The 22,281-nt window shown below is 38.9% G+C and overlaps 1 protein-coding gene across 2 annotated transcripts in view; it reads right to left on the reverse strand.

Annotated features, from left to right (window-relative positions):
* The window catches only part of EPB41L4A (erythrocyte membrane protein band 4.1 like 4A), a 117,428-nt gene that overhangs the window by 93,487 nt on the left and 1,660 nt on the right, over positions 1-22,281 (reverse strand). The gene's annotated exons all lie outside the window — the stretch shown is intronic.

Below are 22,281 nucleotides of genomic sequence, written 5' to 3' on the forward strand. Positions count from 1 at the left end.
GAAAGTGATCAAAGGTGATTTGGTCTGTGCCTCCCAGTACCAACACAAGAAAGGCCTCTGACAGAGGGCTTTTAAGAGCAAGAGGCAGAGTAAGCTGAAATGGATAAAAGATATCTACACAAATTCGCAGTAAATATTAAAAAGAATTAACAGTGACAATAACAAAAATAACACATCAAACAACTGAAAAGGTGATACAGTAACACTTAATTTTAAACTTTACATTCTCATTACTGCCTTATTAAAAATTGAGCACAAATTTCTGGAGAGGCAGTACTGCATATATCTAAATTTTCACCGTCTAAGGAAGACAGAATTATTTCTAGGTCAGGACTGTGAACAGGATATCACCAAAATTAAACATCTGTTGTAGTGACCAGTCACAGATGCAATGAAAGATGTGTGGCTGTCTCCAAACACTTCAGAAGAATGTCTCTTTCAAAGCCTGGACACTTGACTCATGGTCATGTTTCCAGTTCAGAGCACTGCCAGCAGAAGGGCTCACAGCCATTGAAGTTCTCCATCATCCTCCCTTAGGAATAGCCATGCTAAGGATCCAAATTATCATGTTGGAGGGGGATGACTCAGGGCCGTGCAATTCGAAGCCAAAGACTCCTGTGGTGGAAGAGTTAACTTCTTTTTCTTTTTGTTTTTCTTTTTCTGTCCAGAGAGGTGAAAAAACACTACTGTCTGGTAAAACTCAACTCCCTGTAAATTAAAGTACTGCCTCAGATTTTCTCACTGTATCAGGCAGCAGCAAAACCTACAGAAACCTCCACGGTTCTCTCATGAAGAAGCTTAAGCTAAATTTTACACGAAACATAAAACATTTGTTAGGCTTTGTCTTACAGCTATATTGCATAATATCAGACAAAGCAGGGGTGGCTACTCAATAAATAGGACCCCTTTTTCCCCCTCTGCCACTTCAATACCAGATACCATTCCCTATTTCCAAGAAGACACATCCCTTCATTAGTCTTTTTGTTTACAGCAAGAAAGCAGTACTGGATTCAAACACTGATGGACAAAAAGTGCTCTCAAACAAGCAAGTGCAATGTGAAAGGGCTGGAAAAATTACTTCTATATTCAACTGCAATCACTATGTCAATAGCAATCCCAAAGCTCTGGGATTCAAGTGAAGGGTAAAATAATAGCACAAACATGACAGCAGCTCAAGAAAGCAATAATTTCATTTCAGGTAAAAAGGAATATTCTAATGTATTTTGTCTAAAAGAAGATTAATGCCAACTTTTAAGCACTTAGCTTTCTTGCTGTGCTTTTGCCAGACAGGCTGCTCTGTCATATCTGTCTCTGCAGGTTTATGAAACTGTATAAGGCAGTAAAAACGAGCTAAAGTATGGGCAGTTTTACATAATGATTGCTCCAAATTTGAAGCTGCATTGAAATTAGCACTTAAAGCAGAAACAAAATCCTTTTCCTTCACAGATGATGGGTGGGTTTTGCTTCAATAGGCACAATCTGCCATAAAAGGCACTGCCTTTTCTTCTTATGGATGCTGCTTTTTAAAGAATGAAAGGAATTACTGAATTACTTAGATGAAATAAACAGGCACAATTTCTGAGCTGATATTCTTATACTTTATCCTCTCTGACAAGTTCTAGTGTCTGTATTCCACTCACATTTATTTACCTGCGTCCTACCTGAAACTAGAAACTCCTTGTTCGCGGTAATTTTAGTAAGTCAGACACAAAGCACTCTGAGAGCTGCATCTTCACACTTTGACTTCCATATGCAAGCCACACACGCAACTTAACTTTTCACAACTGATGTGATCTATGTATGTTATGAGTAAAAAAAGGGTTACCCATTTCTTTAAAAGGTTGCAGAGTTACAAGTTGAGCTGATTGCTGGCAGAGGAGAGTTCTTTGTTAGCTTCGAGTTGAAATCACCAGTTAAGGGTCGGTCATTAATTCCCCATTGTTGAGAATTCCCCTTTTTGTCAGTACCACCCTGCCTGCCTGCTGCCAGGTGGATGGCCCTTCTCAGACAGTGAAAGGAGAGGACATCGGAGGGCTCGCAAATGACCTCGGAGCCAGCATGGCCCACCAAACCTACCAAAAAGACCCCAAAAACAAACAGCCAATACAGATTTAAGAGATCAAAGTGATGCCTGGACGTGAGGAACAAAATCCAGAGCCTGCAGAGATGCTGAGACCCTTTTTTGCTCCTTCCCTAGCCACGGAGGACCTCGGCTGGAGACAGGACCCTGAAGGTCAAACCAAAAAAGCGAACAAAAGTTATTCCTGGAGCTCTCTTGACAAGGGAACTCCCAGCGCTGCCTACTTGTGAGCCAAGCTGCACTTCCCTCCTTCTCCAAGCCGCTCCTGGGAGCAGAGGCGGCATGGACCTGTCAGTTTTTCCTCCACCTGAGCTGATCACTTTTGATAAAAGCATTAAAAAGGAGAATGATCTCCTCCCCTATTTATTTCAATCTATACCAAAAATAGGTAATGGGTATAGTAGATAATTAACGACTGCATTGTGGTTCTTCCTTTCAAGAAGAGGTGAAGAGAAGAAAGAACCCCCTGGAAGAGAATGGATTTTGTTTAAAACTGGATAGAAACCAACTGGATAGAAACCAACAAATACTATTTCAATTCATTAGTGGGGATGGCTTTGTCAACAGCCATCAGCTCTAAATTTGCTTTCAAATTTTGAAAGGACTCAGATGAAGAATACCCTTCTTCTGGATTTCTCTGTCTGAGTGAGAGAGAAAATGAGCTCTTGCTTCAAAGCCATGTGCCTGAGACCAAAACATCCCTAAACTGTACTAAAAGCAGTTGTGCATTAGACTTCATGTGCTGATAAGCAACATAAGACACAGCAGTAAACGTCTGCTTTCAACACAGTAGAGCAACAAAAAGAAAAACAATTCAACCCTACAGTCTGTTTTCTTAAAGCAAGCCTTTTTTTTTCTGCAAAACAGAAACTGGAGGGATGCAACTGGAAGGATGTCCCAGGAGCTCCAGCCAGGTAGAAGACAGCCAAAAATGCATTAAATGGAGGCAGAGCATAAAAGCAGAAACAGTTATAAAGAGAGAGAGCACGGCTCCTTTCTTTCTCGCACTCCAAACACTGTGCCCTCTGTGAAAGAAACAAACACCTTCTCCTGCCTGGCAGGGAGGGCAGCACGAACACCTGCCTTCAGGGAGCAGCACATGGGCTTTGCACGTCCCCCGTGCCCCATCTGCCCACTCTCACCCTCTTGTGAGACTCCAGTTGTGAGCTGCTGGCTCTGCAGAACCATCACCTGATCATGCACAAGGTGAGAAAGAGCCTGCCTAACAAGCCTGTACAAGTAACTACAGAAAGAGGACCAAAAAAAAAACCCCACACTCAAAACACCTCATAAAAGAGAGCAAAAGGGAAAAGGTAAAAAGAGAGCAAGGATGAAATAGGAACCAAAAGGCAATCAAAGTGCGCTGCTAAAAAGCTCAGAGAATTGCCTGTCAGGCATCGATTTATTGCGCAGGTTTATCCATATCTGGTTTTAAAACGTGATTTTTACCTCCCCTTGGGTACTGCGTGTAAGGCTAATTACAGAACGCTCCCAGGCAGGTGAAGCATACAGAACACAACCTAGATTGGCTTTATATCCTCATCATACTATTTATCACCCACAAGGCAAAAAATCCCATGCCTTCTGCAGTCCCTGCCTACTCCTAGGCTTTCTGCTGTTACACAGGTGAAAGGATAAGATGTCTTAGTATTTCACAAACAGAACACAGGGCAGAGTAATTAGTGAGAAGTGATCTAGAAACAGAGGCTTTTCAGCAGTCCCAGTTGGCCCAAGTAGGGATAAAGGAAAACATTTAATTGCTCTGCCAGAAAGTTACTAACATGCTGGTAACCACACATAATCTCCAAAATTCTTTGAAACAGACCCAGACAAGCTGTTGAGATTTGTTGTTTATTCACCTCTAAAAACTGGCTAATTCTGTGTTAGTTTGTGGCACTGTGAGAAGCATACCTGGCTTTATGAAACCATGACTGGCACCCCACAGTCGTGTCAAGACAGATTATTTCCACAGTGATGCTCCACAAAACCTGTCATGAACCAGAACTGTAATTCTGCTATTTTCTTCACAAGTCCACAAACTACTTAAAAGTCCAGACAACAGCTATAAACCCACTTCTAAACACTGTACGAGTGGAAATTTTGGGAATATTCAGTTCGTATTCAAAGGATTCCTAGTCTGGCCTCACTTCAGCTCAGAACACAGCACCATACATGAACAAAGCACAAAACCACACCTGCCCTACTCAGACAATGCACTGCAAACATCCTTCAGGAAACCAAAATAAAACGAGCTCTTTGTTCACAGGAGATTTGCTACTCCCTGCTATTGTGTCAGTGGGACAATCAACTCTGATTTGATTTCCCTGATACATTTTCTGTCCCATACCACAGGCAGAAACCCCTGGACAAGCAGATCAGCATTAACAATGCACAGCTGGAATCACAGAATCACAGAATCACAGAAGGGTGAGGTTGGAAGGAGCCACAATGGGGCCATCTGGTCAAGCTGCCCTGCTCCAGCTGGGTCATCCCAGGATTGTGCCCAGGTTCTGGAATATCCCCAGTGAGGGAGAGTCCACAGCCTCTCTGGGCAGTCTCTTCAGTGTTTGGTCATTGCACAGTGAAGAAGTTCTTCTTCATGTTCAGGCAAAACTTCCTGGAACACTTTCAAACTCCTTAAGTTTAACGCAGAGCCAATGGAAATCTACAAAACCATGTAAAATAGGAAATATGCCACCAGGAAATATACCTGGAAACCCTGCCCTTACATTTTCTGAAAAATATACCCAGAAATCTGAAAAAGCACACTACTTTTATGATTTTAAAATGTAGGCTAAAAATGTGTGTTCACATGATCAATAATATAATAAATTGTGGAGGCTTATGTTAATACTATGCTTACATGTCAAATTCGTTTTCTTGACAAAAACTATTGAGACATGAAGCAAACATTATGGAATGTGTGTGTGCAAAATCTCCTCTAAAATGAAAAGATTCCACTGAACACCAATGTTTTGAAACTTTTACCACCAATTTCTGTTCAACTAGAACATTTATGTTGTTTTTTAAATTATTTTAATATCTTGAGAAAATTACACACACACATTTTTTCCAGGGCCTTGTCAAGGTCTTTTTCAACAGAGGAGAAAATGATTAAAGTTGACCTTTAGTCTTTTGAAATCAGTGGAAAATGTGAGATTTAACTAAGCTGTCTGTATAAAGATCCAATAACAATTCCTTAAATTTACACCATCTCAGTCAGCAAAGGTGACTGATAGTGTACATCACATGGACAACACATCTTTAAATTTCTTCCCATTGCAACCAACTCACAAAAATTATGAGCACCTTCTTCTCCTTCACAAGAGATTCAAAGCCCTCTTGCAGCCTTTTAGGAATGGCAGCTCAGCAGTTATTCAGCACACTTGCACTTTTCAGCCACCAATCTCCTGGAAAAAGGCTCTGGTCTTTCAATTACTTTTTTAGGTAGAGATATAGATAGAGAGATCCCAGCATAAATTATATTTATCTTTTTTATGGACTGTATACTCTTTTGTATAAAGGATGTCATTTTTTTGAAAGGTATTTTTACACTGTGTGTTTGTTTTCTTTTTTTTTTTTTTTTTTATTCTATTTAAGGCTCATCTTTTCAGTAATTACTCAGTAAAATCAAATAGTTACAAAACTATGCAGGTGATTTGCACAGAACATATCCAGACGCTCAAAAATCCTGAAAATTCATTTTTATAGTCAATATTTACTCAAGGTTTTAGATTTCCAGCTATGCAATTTAATCTTGTTCACTATAATCTCAAACCCACTCAGGTTCTATAAACCAGAGAGATAATGATTTTTTGTTGTTGTTGTTACTAATTAGTCTGCTGAACTTTAAAGTGAAACTTGTTCTTGCTGATAACAAGAAGGTGAAGTTAAAGATTAATATGGGAAAAAGAATAAAACATATTTTTTCTGCTATCAGACGACATTATGTCAAAACAGTATTACAGATTTCAGGATGCATCCTCTATGATGGATGATAGGCCTGTTCAGAAGGCTGCAGGGAATAATTCCCCATGTAATAAAAACCAGTGCTCTCAGCACAGGTACAATGCATTGGAGGGCTTGTGATTTGTAAACTCTTGCAATGACTTCCCAATTCATAATGTATGTGTGGTTGCATTAAATCTGACATCGAGGGAGATGAAAGTCAATAGTGAGCCTGACTATAAATCACAAAGTTAAATAAATGCATGAAGCAGGCAAGTAACACTAAAAACGTATTGATGATAGCATATAATCCATGGATGTGCCTTTTCCTTTTTATTTAAAGAAACAACAGCTCCACGGTGCACAAGGAATCAATTCCTACACTTCAGCACAAACATTTTAAACAACAACCCCAAAAACGTGGCATATATTAAGGGAGTGACGCAAGAAGTGTAGATCTAAAAGCAATTATTAAAGTATTTCTGATGCAGAGGAGTGGGAGAAGAAAAAATTAACGAGTTGAATGAATTATGACCTCAATTTATCATGTCACACTGTTTTCTGTAATTATTTCTTGCATTTACTATTCATATACACTCTATTAAGTGAAACAGGATGATAAAACTCTTTCCAGCAAGATGAAAAATAAATTTATCTTTTGTAAATTAATAAGGGCGACTAAATTTTCTTTGAAATATTCCTATTTTGCTCATCCAAGTAACATTTTTGCAAAAGATGCAGAGACATTAGTATCTCTGACTAACAAACTGCAGAGTTGTTCTGAGAGGGCCTTTAGAGAAGGTCCTTGATAAAACCCACTGACTTGAGCCAGAAGTCCTTGCACCATGAATCTCAGCAAGCCAGGTGCCAAACTGGAGACAAACATCAACTGCTCCAGTAAAGTTCTACAGGCCTTCAGTAAAACTGAACCCAGCCACAGTGGGAAATATTGATTTCATGTACTTTTCCTGTTTCTGTGATTTTGCTGCCTGCATAGCAGTTGGCAAGAAAGGTGGTTAATATCATTTACAGTTTCTGTTTAATGCTTCACTGTCAGAATGACAGCATGACAGCCACAAGGACCCCAAGCACTTCTCAAACACCAAAGGTCAGAACTAATCTGATAGGAAGCCATCACAAATGGCTTCTTCAAAGCCTGAGGCCAGAATGCAAATAGCAATGAGTTCACTTGAAGGAACTTCCTGAAATCACAGAATCTTTTAGGCTGGAAAACATCTCCAACATTATCAAGTCCAAACTCTGACCAATCTAGATCATGCCACTTAGTGCCCTGTCCAGACATTTCCTGAACACCTCCAGGGATGGTGACTCCACTACATCCCTGGACAGCCCATTCCAATGCTTGAACAATGTTTCCATGAAGAAATTCTTCCTCATGTCCAAGTCTGGGACAGCTTGAGGCTGTGTCCTCTTGTCCTGCTGCTAGATCCCTGGAAGCAGAGGGATGTTCTAAAAATCATGAGTTTTCTAAAATCCATGAATTTTCTAAAATCTTTCTAAAATCGTGGGGTTTACCTCTGGGAAGTAAACGCATAAGCATTTTAAAATGGGAAGGGACACTGGATGCAACAGTGTAGTGGAAATTACAAATATTGGATGCATAAGCCAGCAAACTTAAATTTCAAAATTAATTCTGGAGAGACAAATCCGTCCACAGCTGTAGGCATTTTTTAAGGGGAGAGGGGCCAGGAAGTTGGCAGAGCTGGTGGGTGAGGTTTGTTTGCATATTTTTTTGCTCTGCTTCTGTTTTGTGAGCTTGTTTTAAGTCAACTCTTTTAATTTAAATAAAATCCCACATATTTGTTTCAACACATTTCCAGTCTTCAGGGTCCTCTCAGATCTTCTAAAAAAGAACTGTATGAGAACTCGTAGAATGTGGTAGAAGGACCTATATCTGATAAGATCAATTTTAATTAAAATATATGTTTCATACTGCAGTGCTTATTTCCCCTCATGCCACTTGCCCCTCCTGCTTTATTACTGTCACCATGATTTAGAGATGAGACACAAAAAGGAATGCTAAAGTACTGTAGTTCCCTGTGGCATGGATTGTAAAAGATACAATTACTAATCCCTGGCTCCCAAAACATAAAGTCATAATAGTGAACCTGCCAAACAAACAAAAAAACCATTTCCCCATTCCCACTTTTTTGAAGTGCAGAGATATAAAGCCCAGATTGTCCCAAGTCTGGTAGAAAAAGAATTGCACTCTGCTCATTCACATGCCATCTCAAGCCTTTGGCCAGCAGACCAATGCTGCCAGCAAGGAAAACAACAGAACAAGAAGAACTATTCAAGAAAGGCAAGAGGAAACTGCAAAACAGTGAGGACATACTGCAGGAGCAAAGATTCCTGGGGGTACTCAGAAACACTGAGCACGAGAGAAGCAGCTAAGGTAAAACAAACCCAAATCCTGATATTTTCCTTAGGTACATGAGTAGGAGAGATGGTGGTGGAAGAGGCTGGCACACAATTTAATGCTCTCTATTCAGGTAACCTGCTCCACCCTGGCTGTCAGACAATTGCCTGGGTGTCTGCCTCTGCTCAAAGTCAAAGCTTCCAGCATCTCCTAGCATCAAGTCTCCTAATGTTCTATTAAAAAGCATGTGGAAAAAGGTTAAGGATCAAATGTACTCTGTGCACAGACCTACTGGTCAGGAAAACATGAAAGCAGATTAACTAAAAAAAAAACCTGACCCTGACGAGATGTCAGGGAAGGCTTTCTACTACAAGAGTAACAAAGGACTGCAGCTGAGCTCCTGGGAGGCTCCTTTAGTTGGAGTTTTCAAAAACAGATCACACCAAAAGAACCTGTAAAGAATGAGCCACATAATTGTGACCATGCCCTCATGTAACATAATTCACTATACATTGACTATATATCCTACTCATCTGATTCCCTCCTGTCCCTGTAGTTGAACAAAAGCAATTCTGGCCATTGAGAAATGATGACTTCACCTTCGAGGGGAAAAACAATCATAGCACTTGCTTTAGTTCCAAGCTTCCTCATAGAAATATGCAGGCTTACAGGTTTTAGGAGTCAGCAGGGTTCATGCTTTTGCGCTCCTCTCTGCAACCATGACAACAGAAAGTTTATTTCAAATGAAAGCAAGAAAGAAATTCAAGACTTTGCATTGACAAAAACACCAAAGTGAAATCCACGGTAAGAATCAGACTGAAGCGTTGCAGATTTGAACCTCCCAGAGAAATCAGAGCCCTTCGAGATACGAAAGCTGAACCACCACAAGGAGTGAAGGTTCCTAGCCAACAGCAAATAAAAGGTAATGCAACTAAATCCTCTTAGTGCAATCTAAAATAAACTGAATTACTAAATATTTGCTATTCATGCATACGGACAGCTACCAGACTGAACACTTACCAGTTTGATCACATGTCCAAACCTTTCCATAGAAACTTGCAAGAATCAGCAGGGCCTGCAAATACTGCACAGAAGTAAAATATTTAGATACTGTAATCCCTCTGGAGAACTGAATTCCAGACAGGGCAACACACTGACCTGAATCACAGACCTTTCAGCTCAGCGTCACCACCTAAACAACCCTGTGACAGCCAAACCTTCCTTTTGAAGCAATTCTTCTGTGTGAAGAATTGCTATGGGGCAAACATTTCTTTGTCTCAGCAGCAGCTGTTCCTTAAAACTGTCAAGTCCACAGCCTCAACAGCACAAAATTCTCTATCTTCTGTTTCTAGCATTGAGTAAGAAAATGCCAGCTCATATGGCTGAGATGCTGCTTCCCAGTCTCAGCTCCTGGGTCTAGCTCTCATACACCAGGTACCTCGATTTAAGCAACACTGTTGTACTGATAGTTACTCTGCAACCACTAATTCAGTCCTGAGAGGCTTTCAGAGTTGCCCAAGTGCCCAGAACAATCTTGAAAAAAGGCTTTTGAAAGAGTCTTAGGCAAGCACCTAAACAGTTCTGAAAATAAGTTCCAATGCCTGTGTCTTCTGCACACAATTGCAATCCTGCCTATGATTATGTGACACATGATAACTCCCACTGAAACTGGCAGGCTCTTCCTCACCAAGGTCAGATCCTTCCAATTTCTTCTCTTTATTATGCATAATTTTCTTCTGTTTGATCTGCACTTTATTTGCGTTGGTATACAACTGCTGAAATGAAATTTGAGATAATTCAACACAAGGAGAGTATTCTTTCCTCCTCTTCTAGCACAACATGTGTGAAATGACTAAACTCTAACAACTGCTTGACTTATTTTGGCTTAAACAAGTGTCATTAGAGGATATCATTCCCCCCTGAAACAAGAGCAAAAACCAGAACAAATCCTTGTTTAAAATAACATGTCCTTTTAAGCAGATCCAGCATTTATCTAAATGAGGTAGACCAAGGAGAAAAAAAAATCACAACAATCATCTGCTATGACAGGGTTCAATAAGACTGTTATTTCACCAAAACACTGTTTCTGCTAATTTTTAGCGTAATTATATAAATAAATATGCATCAAGGTGTTTTAACCTTGCCCAACATATTCCTTTGCCCACAAGTGAGTAACCAGTGTTACATGAGCACTATCACAATGCATACTCAGACTACAGGTGGACTGTATTTTATTTTCCCCACAAAAGCAGATCCAGTTAGTGAAATACCATTTCTGCATGCAGAGAAACTCCTGAGGTTTCAGCAGTCTGGCAGAGGTGATAGGATGATCAAAGGGGTTCAATAGATTTTGGGTAGAATTTGTTAAGGTCAGTACTCACTGTGAAATTACCTGTTTGCCTTTGTCAGACATGCTACCTTCACAGGTTTGAGTTAGAGATGCTGAAAATTTTTGGGCCCAGAAACCTTCTTCCATTCCCTCTGCTCCTGGAACCACAGTATATCTCCCTCCCAGATCTGATGCAGGAGGAAACAGCTGTACACTTGAAAAATAACCTAAAACTATATGTACTGAGAATACTGGAGTATAAACTAATTGACTCAAAGGCATTGTTTAATTATATGTTCAGTTCCTCCTTCCAGATTGAAAATTATGCAAGGCTTTCTCTCTGTGTACTTACAACAACCACTACTGCAATTTCCTTTAAATCATACTTCTGGTTCTCCCCTGCTTCAGACTTTAAAGAGCAAACAAAACCCAGCTTTTCCCTACATTATTAATTGCCCCCCTTTTTTCAAGCCTGTACTGAATAGAAAAAGCCTGTATTAGGCCAGTCAGGTTTCCTCTTCCCCTGTAACTCTTCCTAACCAACTTCAAATTGCAAGCACATTTGTATGCACAGTGAACTTCCTGGCAAACACCTGCTTCTTAAAGGCACTGTACACTGTCCTACCTCCTGTAATTTGCTGCTCAAGTACATTATTTCACTTCATTTTCTGTACACTCAGAAATCAATGTTCAAAATTCAATTACACTGCAATTTTTTCAGTTCAAGTGATTTTTCTTATCCCATATTCCTTCTGTATGCAAGAAAAGGAATATGAATCACAGCAAACTTGAAAAACAAGATAATAAGCAGCATTGTGTTAGATGCTCTTCATCTTATAGATAATAATACCAAGTCCATCTGCTCTGTGTGGTTACAATTAGGTAGGAAAAAATGCATATTAAGATGAAGAGCCTTTAATCCACTGTAGGCAAGGAAACTCTGCCACTTGCAATAGAATTGGATGAATCCACTGGTGGATTAGATACAAACAGAGTATAATCACCTCAAGCTGGGTATGGAGATGGGCAGCACACACATTTATGTAACTTTCAGAGAGGTGAATGCTGAAATGAACACTGACTTGTACTTTTGTAACTTTTCAAGTGAATGCTGATACCTTAGTACAGCAGGCACATAAAAATCTGTCTGGTTTGAATTCTCTTCAAGGTAAGACACAAGGTAGGATTAACTAATACTGAAGAAAAAAATCATCCTTTCAATTTTGAAGTTTCTTTGGGGGTATTATTTGTCTGTGAAAAGTTCCAAGTAAATAGTCTTGGAGGGAGTGTTCTAGAAGCAATCTATGTGTGAATGTCGCACACAGAAGCAGAAGTATTTCTGTGTGCTGCCCTACTGCAAATCTTCTACCCTGATCTTTCTAAAACTCATGAACAAAACCAAAAATAAGTATAAATAAACTAATGAATTAATTAATTACTATCAAGATAATTTAAAGTGTCATGATCTGAGATATAGACTAAGCAACAGGAAAAAGAAAATGTATCTATAACAAGAAACTGGGTTTGATTCATTTTCATCCAACTCAGTGGAAGTGGTTTAACTCTCTCCCAGTCAAACCTTCCTCTGAACAAAATATGTCAAGCTGGAGTCAAGCTCTCCTGCAGGACTTCTGCCTACTTCTGGAGCTTTTCCATGCCACAGGAAAAGTTTTCAGCTTTCACAAAACTACAAACAGTGCAAAGAAAGATTTAAAACAACAGGACTTAGAGCTATCTTGTTTTTGACATTTTATAGATTCCTCTCCCCAACCAACTTCATTTTGCCAAGGCCCGTCCAATTTCTGTTGGAGACAAACACACATGTAATACCAAAACTAAACCTATTATTTTTTCTGATCATTTGTTCTGACTTCTGTTCACCTGTTCCCAAAGCAGACATCATTAACATCATTAACAAATATGGTCAGCATTGCAGTTTTCCTTTAAACAAAGATTTCAGGAGACAGTTCATGAAATCTGAAGATTTTTTTAAGGAAAGTAGGAAAAAAGAAACAAAAGAATAAAGATTCAGACACGGAAACAACAAACACGGCTTTCATGCTCTAAACAGATACAAGAGCTGAATACTGATGAAAGCCCAAGGATGATTAAGAAAAAGATTTGACTTCTGCTAAAAAGGTAGAAATTTTTTATGTTTATTTTACATGAATAACATCTGTCACCTTCATCCAAGAAATTACACTCTTTCCTTCAAGTAAATTTTCATTTATTAATTGAACCTGCTCACAGAAAAATTGGTGTCAATTTGGCTCCTGTTGAAGTTGGTGCCAAAGCATTCCAAAACCTGTCATCAAGATTGGAATTGAAACCAGGTACAAAATTTCAAGTATTCTCCAATCCAGGAAAGACCGTGGTAACTCACTATTGCTTTCACAGGAAAAGAAAAAGAAACATTATTGCTAAATAGTGGTCCAAGAAAGAGAATTGGCTGTTGCAGGAACTGCTGTGAGACACTGTCGACGCAGATAAAGGAACTTCAAGGCCAAGAATATTTTCTTAGTGAATCTCATCCATCTCAACCTTGAGCACTGAGTGAGCTCCAGAACACTCCCCATTTTTGGAGAAAGATGGTTCAGTCAGAGGTGATTTTAAAGGCGTTTTAATTTGTCAACAGAAATGCACTTGTTAAAAACAAAAGGCTTCTCAAAGTAACCCAGAATAAATGTGGTAGATACCCTTTGAAGGATACCAGAAGCTTTTGTTTCCCGCAGCTTTAGAGTTTGCAATGTTCCAGAAGAAGGACACACACGCTGAAAAGAGAACTGAAGTGTTCAGCCAACTTACGTGTTGTACACAAAAAGAAAAGATGGGACTTTTAGAAAGTAAAAAATTATAAAGGGAAGAATACAGCTGAAGAATCTGACATAACTTCAAAGCAGGGGGAAATATTTGATCTTTTGAACATAAGGGCTTTATTCCATCCTGAAAATATTATTAAAAAAACATTTTTAATGTTTTTCCTCCTCCCCTCTCCTTTTCCTCCCCTCCCCAGTTCCTCCTCCCCTACCCAAAATAGCCAATGGAAATTAAACCTAAAAAGTTGAGGGCAGGTCAGGACATTCACACACCTCATCAAAAGGTTCCTCTACAAAGTCTTGTGGCTTTCTCCCCTTCTTTCACAAAGCAAATGGCAATTCAAAAAAGTTTGTTTGTTTCAAGACCATTCTGCCCATTTGCAACTCTTCTTCATTTGCCCCGGAACTTTTTCTCTTGATCACCTCTACTGAACTTAAGCTACCTCTCTCCCGTGGTCCCTCCTGAGGTGTTCTAATTTGCTCTGAAAGGAGATCCAGGCACAGGTTTCAGGATTATTTGCTGTCTTGTCCCCTCCAAGGCACCCCGATACATATCACCCACCCCTCACTGTCATGGTATGACAATCAGAATTATGAGCCTGACACTCAGCTTTCTTTTGTTCTGGCACATTAAATAAACAAACCAACCACACAGACAAAAGATTGCCTGTCAGCCTCAAGCACACTTGAAAGGATCCCTGTGTAGGAGGTCCGGGCTCTGTGTGACACAGCGTGGATGTGTCAGGCTGCAACAAGCTCCTCTGCACTCCTTCTCACTTCCCACGGCCGCAGGAACCACAGGGAATGAGGATCTGAGGATTCCTCTGTGGGAACAAACACCGAAGAAATGCTGGCAGTCATGGCCTTCCAGTCTTGGTCCTGACACGTGGCTTGGGTTCCTTTCACCAGCCATGACCAGATCACATCACTGCATAAATAACAGCCACCTTCCACGCCGCAGCAAACCCCACCAGCACGGAACCAGGGCAGGGGCAGGTCCCTGTGCAGCATCCTTCTCTATCTGGTGCTGGCCAAGCAGAGCAAAACTCATTTCAAAACAGTGAGTTCTGCAGACAGTTCGAGGCACCCCCCCAAGAGAGATGTGGAGAATCTGCTTCCATGTTACCTGTCACACCAGCACTGAGGGATTACCTCTTCTCACAAGGGGTGTTGAATCATTTGCTTCAAGTCCTGAGTCAGGGCTGAACTCCTCACTAGTCTCCTATGCATTCCTCCTCATCCTCCTCAATTTTATAGTTCTGAACTGTTAGTTCCACCAGTTTTCTGTGGTACTCACAGACAGCATAAAAAGAAAATTTACCTTCCCTTTTGGTTCTCAATGCCGTCTCTTATAAAGAGAATTCTTGCCCTGGTATTCTAAGGGGGGAAAAGAATAAAACCCCATTACATTCCTTCCAGCTACCATTCACCCACCAAATAGGAAAAAAGCTTGTCAAATTCTTTTACACTGTGATCTGAATAAAACTGTGGAACCAAAACAAGACCTGTAATTTTTTTCCTATATCTGATGTATTTAAAAGATTAATAATAAAATAAACTAGATATTCTATATAACACACAAATGAGTATTATTATAGATAAAAAAAAATTTCCAAAACACTACAAACAACCTCTTCTCAGACATAAATGAGAACTTTATATATAGTGAAATATATAGTATGTGGAAAACAAAAATCAGATCCAGTGGGTTTTGTTTGGATGAACTTTCTTCTGGATCAATTCTACAAGATGATCAAGTGCCTTTAGTTCTAAAAAGTGTTAAATCACGTGCTTGCCTACATTAGTAATCATGCCAAATTTTACCACTGATTATATATGGAAACTGCCATTTTCTGCCTTCCAAATTATTTTCATGGACTTGAGATACTGAAGGTCCTTCCTTCCTATTCCTAAAAGGCATTCTGCCTCTCGCACAAACAAGAGAATTTATTCTTCAGTTCACTCAATTCTTACTCTCCTAAGAACACAGGAAAAGTATTTAAGTGCTGAGTGATTTATTATCAAACTGGCTCACTCAACCACAAAGAGATTTTACCCACATAGCCAAAACTTCAAGAACTACAGGAAGATAGATTGTCTTCTTCTCTGCTTTATGGACAACCAGTTGTAACCCTGCAGAGTTTAAACTATAAATATTGGCAAATAAATAAACACATCACCCATACAAATTAGATCCACTTTTCCTTCACATTAGTAACTACCCATTACTGTAATGACTTTATTTTAAATGTAAGCAGGAGCAGCTGGATTTCACTGAATATAAAGTCCTATGCTTGCTCTTACCAAGCATTACTAGTGCAAACTCTCGACAGGAGTGAGAGTTTGCCATTTGCATACACTTCTTTTACACCAAGACAGAATTAAAAAGAAATCATGAGGGGCAAGAGAAAAGAAAGACTTCTTAGAAAGGAATCTTTACAGACCTCTGAGACCTCTAACAACCAAACTTTAACATAACTACCCTAGTACCATAGGTTAAGGATACATTCAGCCCAATAGGGATCATCTAGAATGATCAAAAATGACTGTGAGGGTATATTAAATTTTGGTTGTTACTTTCAATAAAAATGATTTGTATATCAATTCAAAGGAACTTCTGAGGGGTCTTTTTCCTGCCTCTGGAAAGGTACTGCTAGAATTACCATTCACAAAATGTCTCTTCCCTTCAAAGAAATCAATGTTTGTGGTCACAAGCCAAGGAGAGCAGATAAAGCAGGTTTCCCACTTGGCAAAACAGGCATGTTCCCCTCCTCATGCTGCAGCAAAACCAAAGGAGCAGAGCTCTCATTTTGCAATGTTTCTATTGGTTTTCCACTTCTGAATAATAGCACGGGTTGACCTCGAGCATGTCCTTTTGACCTTAGTGCCTGCAGTGTTCAGCCATCCACAACTCAGGATGCAACGGAAGAAGTGGGAACAAAAGTTCAATCAATACTGAAATGACAACCTTCATTTTAAACCCAGCAATTAAATCAGTATGCAGCAAGCACAAGATCTGATCAAAAAGCAGCGTCTAAAATGTGCACTTAAAAATGCAGTTCGCAAAATTGTACCCAGATACTGAAATGTGATTATTCACTTGCAAATATATCTGTTGTGGGAAAAGTGAAGGTAATATAGCTGATCTATCATTACAAAATTAAATCCCCTTTAGGGAAATAAATTTTAAAAAAATAATTTTAAAGACTGGCAAGCCATCTCTCATCTTTCTAGCAAAAATACAGATATTAATAATGATGCAACATGACCAATATCTAATTTCTCTTTTCTTCATATGTGTTCAATATCAAGAAATGCTTGATCCAAGTTACATAAACCCAAAACTGTACAAAAAAAAGCAGTCCCACAGTTGATGTTTACCCTGGTCCTATTATGAAATTACTGCTCAAGGAAAACAGAAGAACAGACACCTCTGACAATATTATTGCTCAAACCTCGTGTTGACTAAGACATAAGTCCATTTAGAAGTTAATGGATTTAGTTCTTGTTGTCTTGCTGGTTTCATTAATTAAGTGAACCTAGGGAAAATAAAGTGTCTCACTGTTCATTTATTTTATGGTTATTCCATGGGGTATTCAAGATCGCTGGCCTCATCTATAAAGATATTGTAAGAAATTAGTAATCTATTTCAAATTTGTGACACAAATTTTTGCGGAGCAGTTCATAGCAATGTTCATAAGCCATTTTGTTCCTTTCATTCTCTGTAAACTAGAATTGTGCACTGTTTCAGTCCATTTTTAGAGGACTGAAATAGTTCAAGATTTCATATAAACCATCTGGTCCCCAGTGTACAATCAGATGACCATTTTACACCCATAAAGGAAGCACCAGCACCTTTCTGATATGGAAGGGATTATCAATAACTTGCTTTTTTGTTAACATTTTTTTTGTTGCTTTTGCTACAGAAAATCCTTAGATGTATGGTGTCAACAGCATTAAAGGAGAAAATTAGTATTTATTCACACTTGGAACTTAATGATATTGTCTGTGTAGTTTTCCTGCTGCTATGCAAAATATGCACACATAACAGAACTGTTGCTTTATAAAGAAAATATATTACAAGGTTGAAACGAGACTGAGATTGTATCCTTTTAATCAATTCACTCTTTATTACCTGTTCTTTTCAAATCAATATGTAGAATATCAAGAAGAATCTGCCTTGAAATATTTATCAATAAATTATTTCTTTATTAATCAATACCAAAGAGGGCAGAGGAAAATATGATTAAATATGCTTGAACTTTGATATTTCAGTTTAGTAATTCCTGTAGGTGGTGAAAATAGGTAGAAAGCAACTGCAATCTACCTTTAAAAAGATTTTTCAAATTTCTGAAGTAGTGTAACTAGAAAATTTTTTAAATTTCTCACAAAAAAAGACGCTTTCCTTTCCTAGTCAAATTAGAAGAATAAATCAGCAGAAATCACTTTCATAAAGAATACATTCCACATTCACAGCAAATTACTAACAATTTGATTTTTGTGCTAACTCTCAATTAAAATAATTAGCACAATATAAGTTCTTTCTATTCATAGGATTCTATTTCCTGCTATCAAATGCATTCATTAAGCATTTTCACTGGGAAAAAAAATAGATCCCTATCATTCCCAGGGTTAATCCTTGGTGTACCTACAGCTAATATAGCTTGATGTAAAAGTGCACCCCATATTTTCTGTATACACTGTATTTTAAAGACAGGAAGTCTGGAACTGTTTAGGTTCACTGGGAACTGGGGGAAAAAAAAAAAGTCAAACAAAACAAAGAAAAAAGCAAACAAATAAAAACCCCAAACAAAAATCAAACTGAACAAAACAAATAAAAAAACTAAACAAAAAAACCCAAACAAAAAAAAAAGGAAAAATAGCAGAATAATCCACAGAAAACTTTCTAAGAAATGGTGTGTTTACCTACTTCTATAGATCATACTGAATCCTTTGGTCAATTATTCCATAAGTATCTTCACAATATGTAAAATATTCTGATGAACCCACTCATGCTTTTTACATATCCAGTTATTTAACACAATTCCTAATATCAGCCACTCTCTATTTCAGGTTTTCTTTTTTGCTTTGTTGTTCTTTTGGGGTTTTGGTTTGTTTGGGGGGTTTTTTTGGGGGTTTTTGGGTTGTTTTTTTTTTTTTGTGGGGTGTTTTTTTTGTTGTTGTTGTTGTTTTTGTTTTGGTTTGGGGTTTTTTTTGAGGTGAGGGTTTGGGGGTTTTTTAACCATCCTTTTGCTAAATTCTCAGTAAATCATCAAGTAAATGGTATGATGGCCAGAATATCACTGGCCACCAGTGGTAAATGATACCACCTAATAAAATAATATTACAGAACATATACTTCTCCCAGGAAGACCTTGTGTATCTTTCCTGTTCATCACTTCTCTTCTAATGGAATACTGCTCTTGGCCCATCACACAAGTAAATCTAAAGAGAACACAAAAACTGTGCTCAGAGAGGAATTTCAAGGAGCACTTCAAAAGTGCAATGACCAGATGGCATAAGACTAATTAGAGAGCTTCTTCACTGCAGAAGGAGCTAATTTTTTTTTGAGATCTTTGTTCCAACGAAAGAGATGCAAACATGAGACACAGATGCCTCATATAATTTTTAGCTTCTTCAAGAGAAAAAACCAAAACAAATATCTTCCTTAAATACTATTTTCAATGGGGGAAAAAAAGGATTCTTAACACACATTACAAGATGAGCACTCTTTATGAAAACAGCTGGTCACCAATAGGTTTCAAGGCATTATTTTTAGGGGCCCACAGAGGTTTTCCTTAACCTCCAAAAACAAATTTGTGCAATGAGGCACACCACTGTTTACAAGGACGATTAGCCCAGTTCTTAACAGAGCCAAAATATGTAATGCACACAACCCCTCAGTCAGGTATCATGTCAAAAGACCACTGACATGTCTTGCAACATCAACAGATGAGCTACAACTGGTGCTGTACCATAAAAATGCCTAAGTTATTGTTTAGTCTGTGTGAAGAGAGGACAAAATAGCAGTGCTGGAAAAGCAATTCTTTTTCAGCTGGCAGCTCATTCTTACCATATCTTTAGCAAAAACCCATTTCCTAACTGGAAACTTGAACATCCTTTTAAGAGGAAAAGATGTCCCAATTTGAGGCCATACACCTTGACTACACAAACTGTATGAGAATGTGTTGAATAGCCTCTTTCATCCCAAAATTGCTGGGACTAACAACTGCCATCACTTTTTTTTTATCTCAAAGCATGTACACTCCAGAATATCTCTGTTACTGTACTATAAAGAAATATAAAAATTGAGATTATGAGACACCTGATGGCCTTTCCTGATTACCTAACTCTTATCAGCCTCCTGTAAGCCTCAGTGCTGGAGACCCAGCCTACATTTTCATAGAGCAGTGCTCTAACCTTAAACCACCAAGACAGAAAGGGAGAACGGCAATGCAGCACTGACAACAGTAAAAAAAAAAAACAAAAAAAAAAAAACCAACAAAAATACCTGAGAAGCAAAAATCTGTTTGAGGAAGAGTTCCTCACAAAACCCTCCAGACAGCATGGCCCATGGCAGAATGGTCAGTTGCTATAACCCTAACAGCAAAGGGAAGTTGTTTCCTTAAAAAAGCCACTTGACCTCTTTCCATCTCAGTTTCCCTACTTGGGAGCGAGAAGAAAACTAATCTTTTCCGTTCCCTAACAAGTCCACAGAGAAAAGTATCCCTAAATTGCACTCAAAGTCTCAGTCTTTCACCTCTGCCCATTGTTTCATGTGAAGTACAATTTGAAGCCCGCTGTAGTATGAAGGATGTGTCAATGAAATTGTAATTAAAACATATAATGTTTTGATGCATAGAGTTGCTGCCAAGCATAACAAGTCAGAAAGAACCACTATACAAACTAAGCAATGCATCCTCAAAACTCTCTAGACACAAGTATCTACTTCATATCCAATTTCCTGAGGAAACAAACTTGCCTCGGACTCCTACAGGGCACTGCCTTCCACCCTTCGAAACAAGTAGGTTTATATCCACTAATATCAAGCCAGTACGTAGATTGCCAAAAGTTGTTGAGCTGTGGTTTTTATTTCTAAAAGCCATGCATCTGCTTGGGGGAAAATAAGAGAACAAAGTTGCTTGTGTAACCATTTAAAAACCCTGCTCCTGTAACAATTCAAGATACGTGAAGGAGTACCAAAAGCTTGTTTCCCATGTATCTCTGAACCAAATTAAAAGTGAAGATGACAAAAGGAAGATCCCATCCAGAATCTGTAGTTCTAAGGAAACATTTTTTTTTTTTAAGATGTTGGCTTAAAATGAAACCCATATGAACTTTTACAAACTATACCTAGGTGCCAAAGCTGAAAAACCAATTAAAAAAAAAATATTTAAAAAAAGGTCTCTGCATTTACATGTGTACATTTGAAAATATTTAAAATTAAATATTTGTATTTCAAAGGTAAAGTGCTAAATGACAAAACATGACAGAATATGACAAATTTTATGTTCTGTTTCACTAAGAATTGATAATATAACACCCCTGGAAAGCCGTAGAATAATAACAACACAAATGTCCCCTGAGCAGTTGAAAATGACAGCCAGAACTGAGTTGAAAAAGCCGTTTCTGCCATCCTCCAGCTGTGAAGTGGACCAGGACACAAAGGTCCAGCTGAAGGCTCACCCAGAGAAAGGCAAACCAGTGGCCACTGTTCAGCTGGACAGGAGCTGCTCTTCATGCACAGCTGCACAAACACTCCTGCGGGTACAAAGGCAAGGGAGGGCACCACGGTGGGAACCACTGCCTGGGAGAGAGCTCTGCAGTTCCTCACACTGGGTTTTCAAAGGCTCATGGAGCTACAGCACTGGGGTGTGGCTTCAGGTACAAACTATATCTTAAAACAAAGGGAAGAAGAAGAAAACACAGAAAACAGGCTGCTACAAAAAGGGAGATTCTCCCTTCCCCTAAGGCTTCCCACTGTGCAATGTGAGTGCCTGTGCCAAAATGTTAATGAACTACTACTTTTCTTGTCAGATCCACAGACTGTTCCAACTGATTCCATGACTTCTCTGTGGCTGGGTTCAAGACAGAGAAGGAGCAGGTAGAAGGGATGAAATATTCAGCATTATACCACATTCAGATCACACTAAGAATGGCAGGAAAACACACCCTCACATTAAACTAGACAGTTCCCAACACTGCAAGTCATGCATTCTTGGAAAGAAGTTACATCTTCAGACTCTTTCTTTCCCATGGGACATTAATTTCTATTAGACACTGCACAAACCCTTCACTTTCAGGGTTTAGATTCATTAGACTAACCATCTTTGCAGATTATGCTTTTAACATAATTCTGCAACTGCACGTTTACTGCTCAAAAGCATGCATGATATACACACCCACATCTGCACGTAGAAAGGTAAGGCTTTTCAGAAGTGTCTAAACTTAGACTTCAAAGACCCTACACAGGTACTGAATTCCAGTGTCACCTGATTTGCTTATTCCTCTGTGCTAAGCATGGATTTATGGGCCTATCTGCAGGCAGTTGATTCAGTAAAGCTTGATAATTCTGAATACATGGAGACCTGGTAATACCACTGATTACGGTTGAAAATATATTGTTAAATATAAACTCCCTCTCCCCACTACGCTCCTTCAGGTTCTCTTTCCCCAGTTGCTTCACCAAGCTTCAATCATTCAAGCTAAAGCACAAAGGCATACAGAA

The sequence above is a fragment of the Fringilla coelebs genome, assembly GCF_963513975.1.
Source record: "Fringilla coelebs genome assembly, chromosome: Z".
Taxonomy (NCBI): domain Eukaryota; kingdom Metazoa; phylum Chordata; class Aves; order Passeriformes; family Fringillidae; genus Fringilla; species Fringilla coelebs.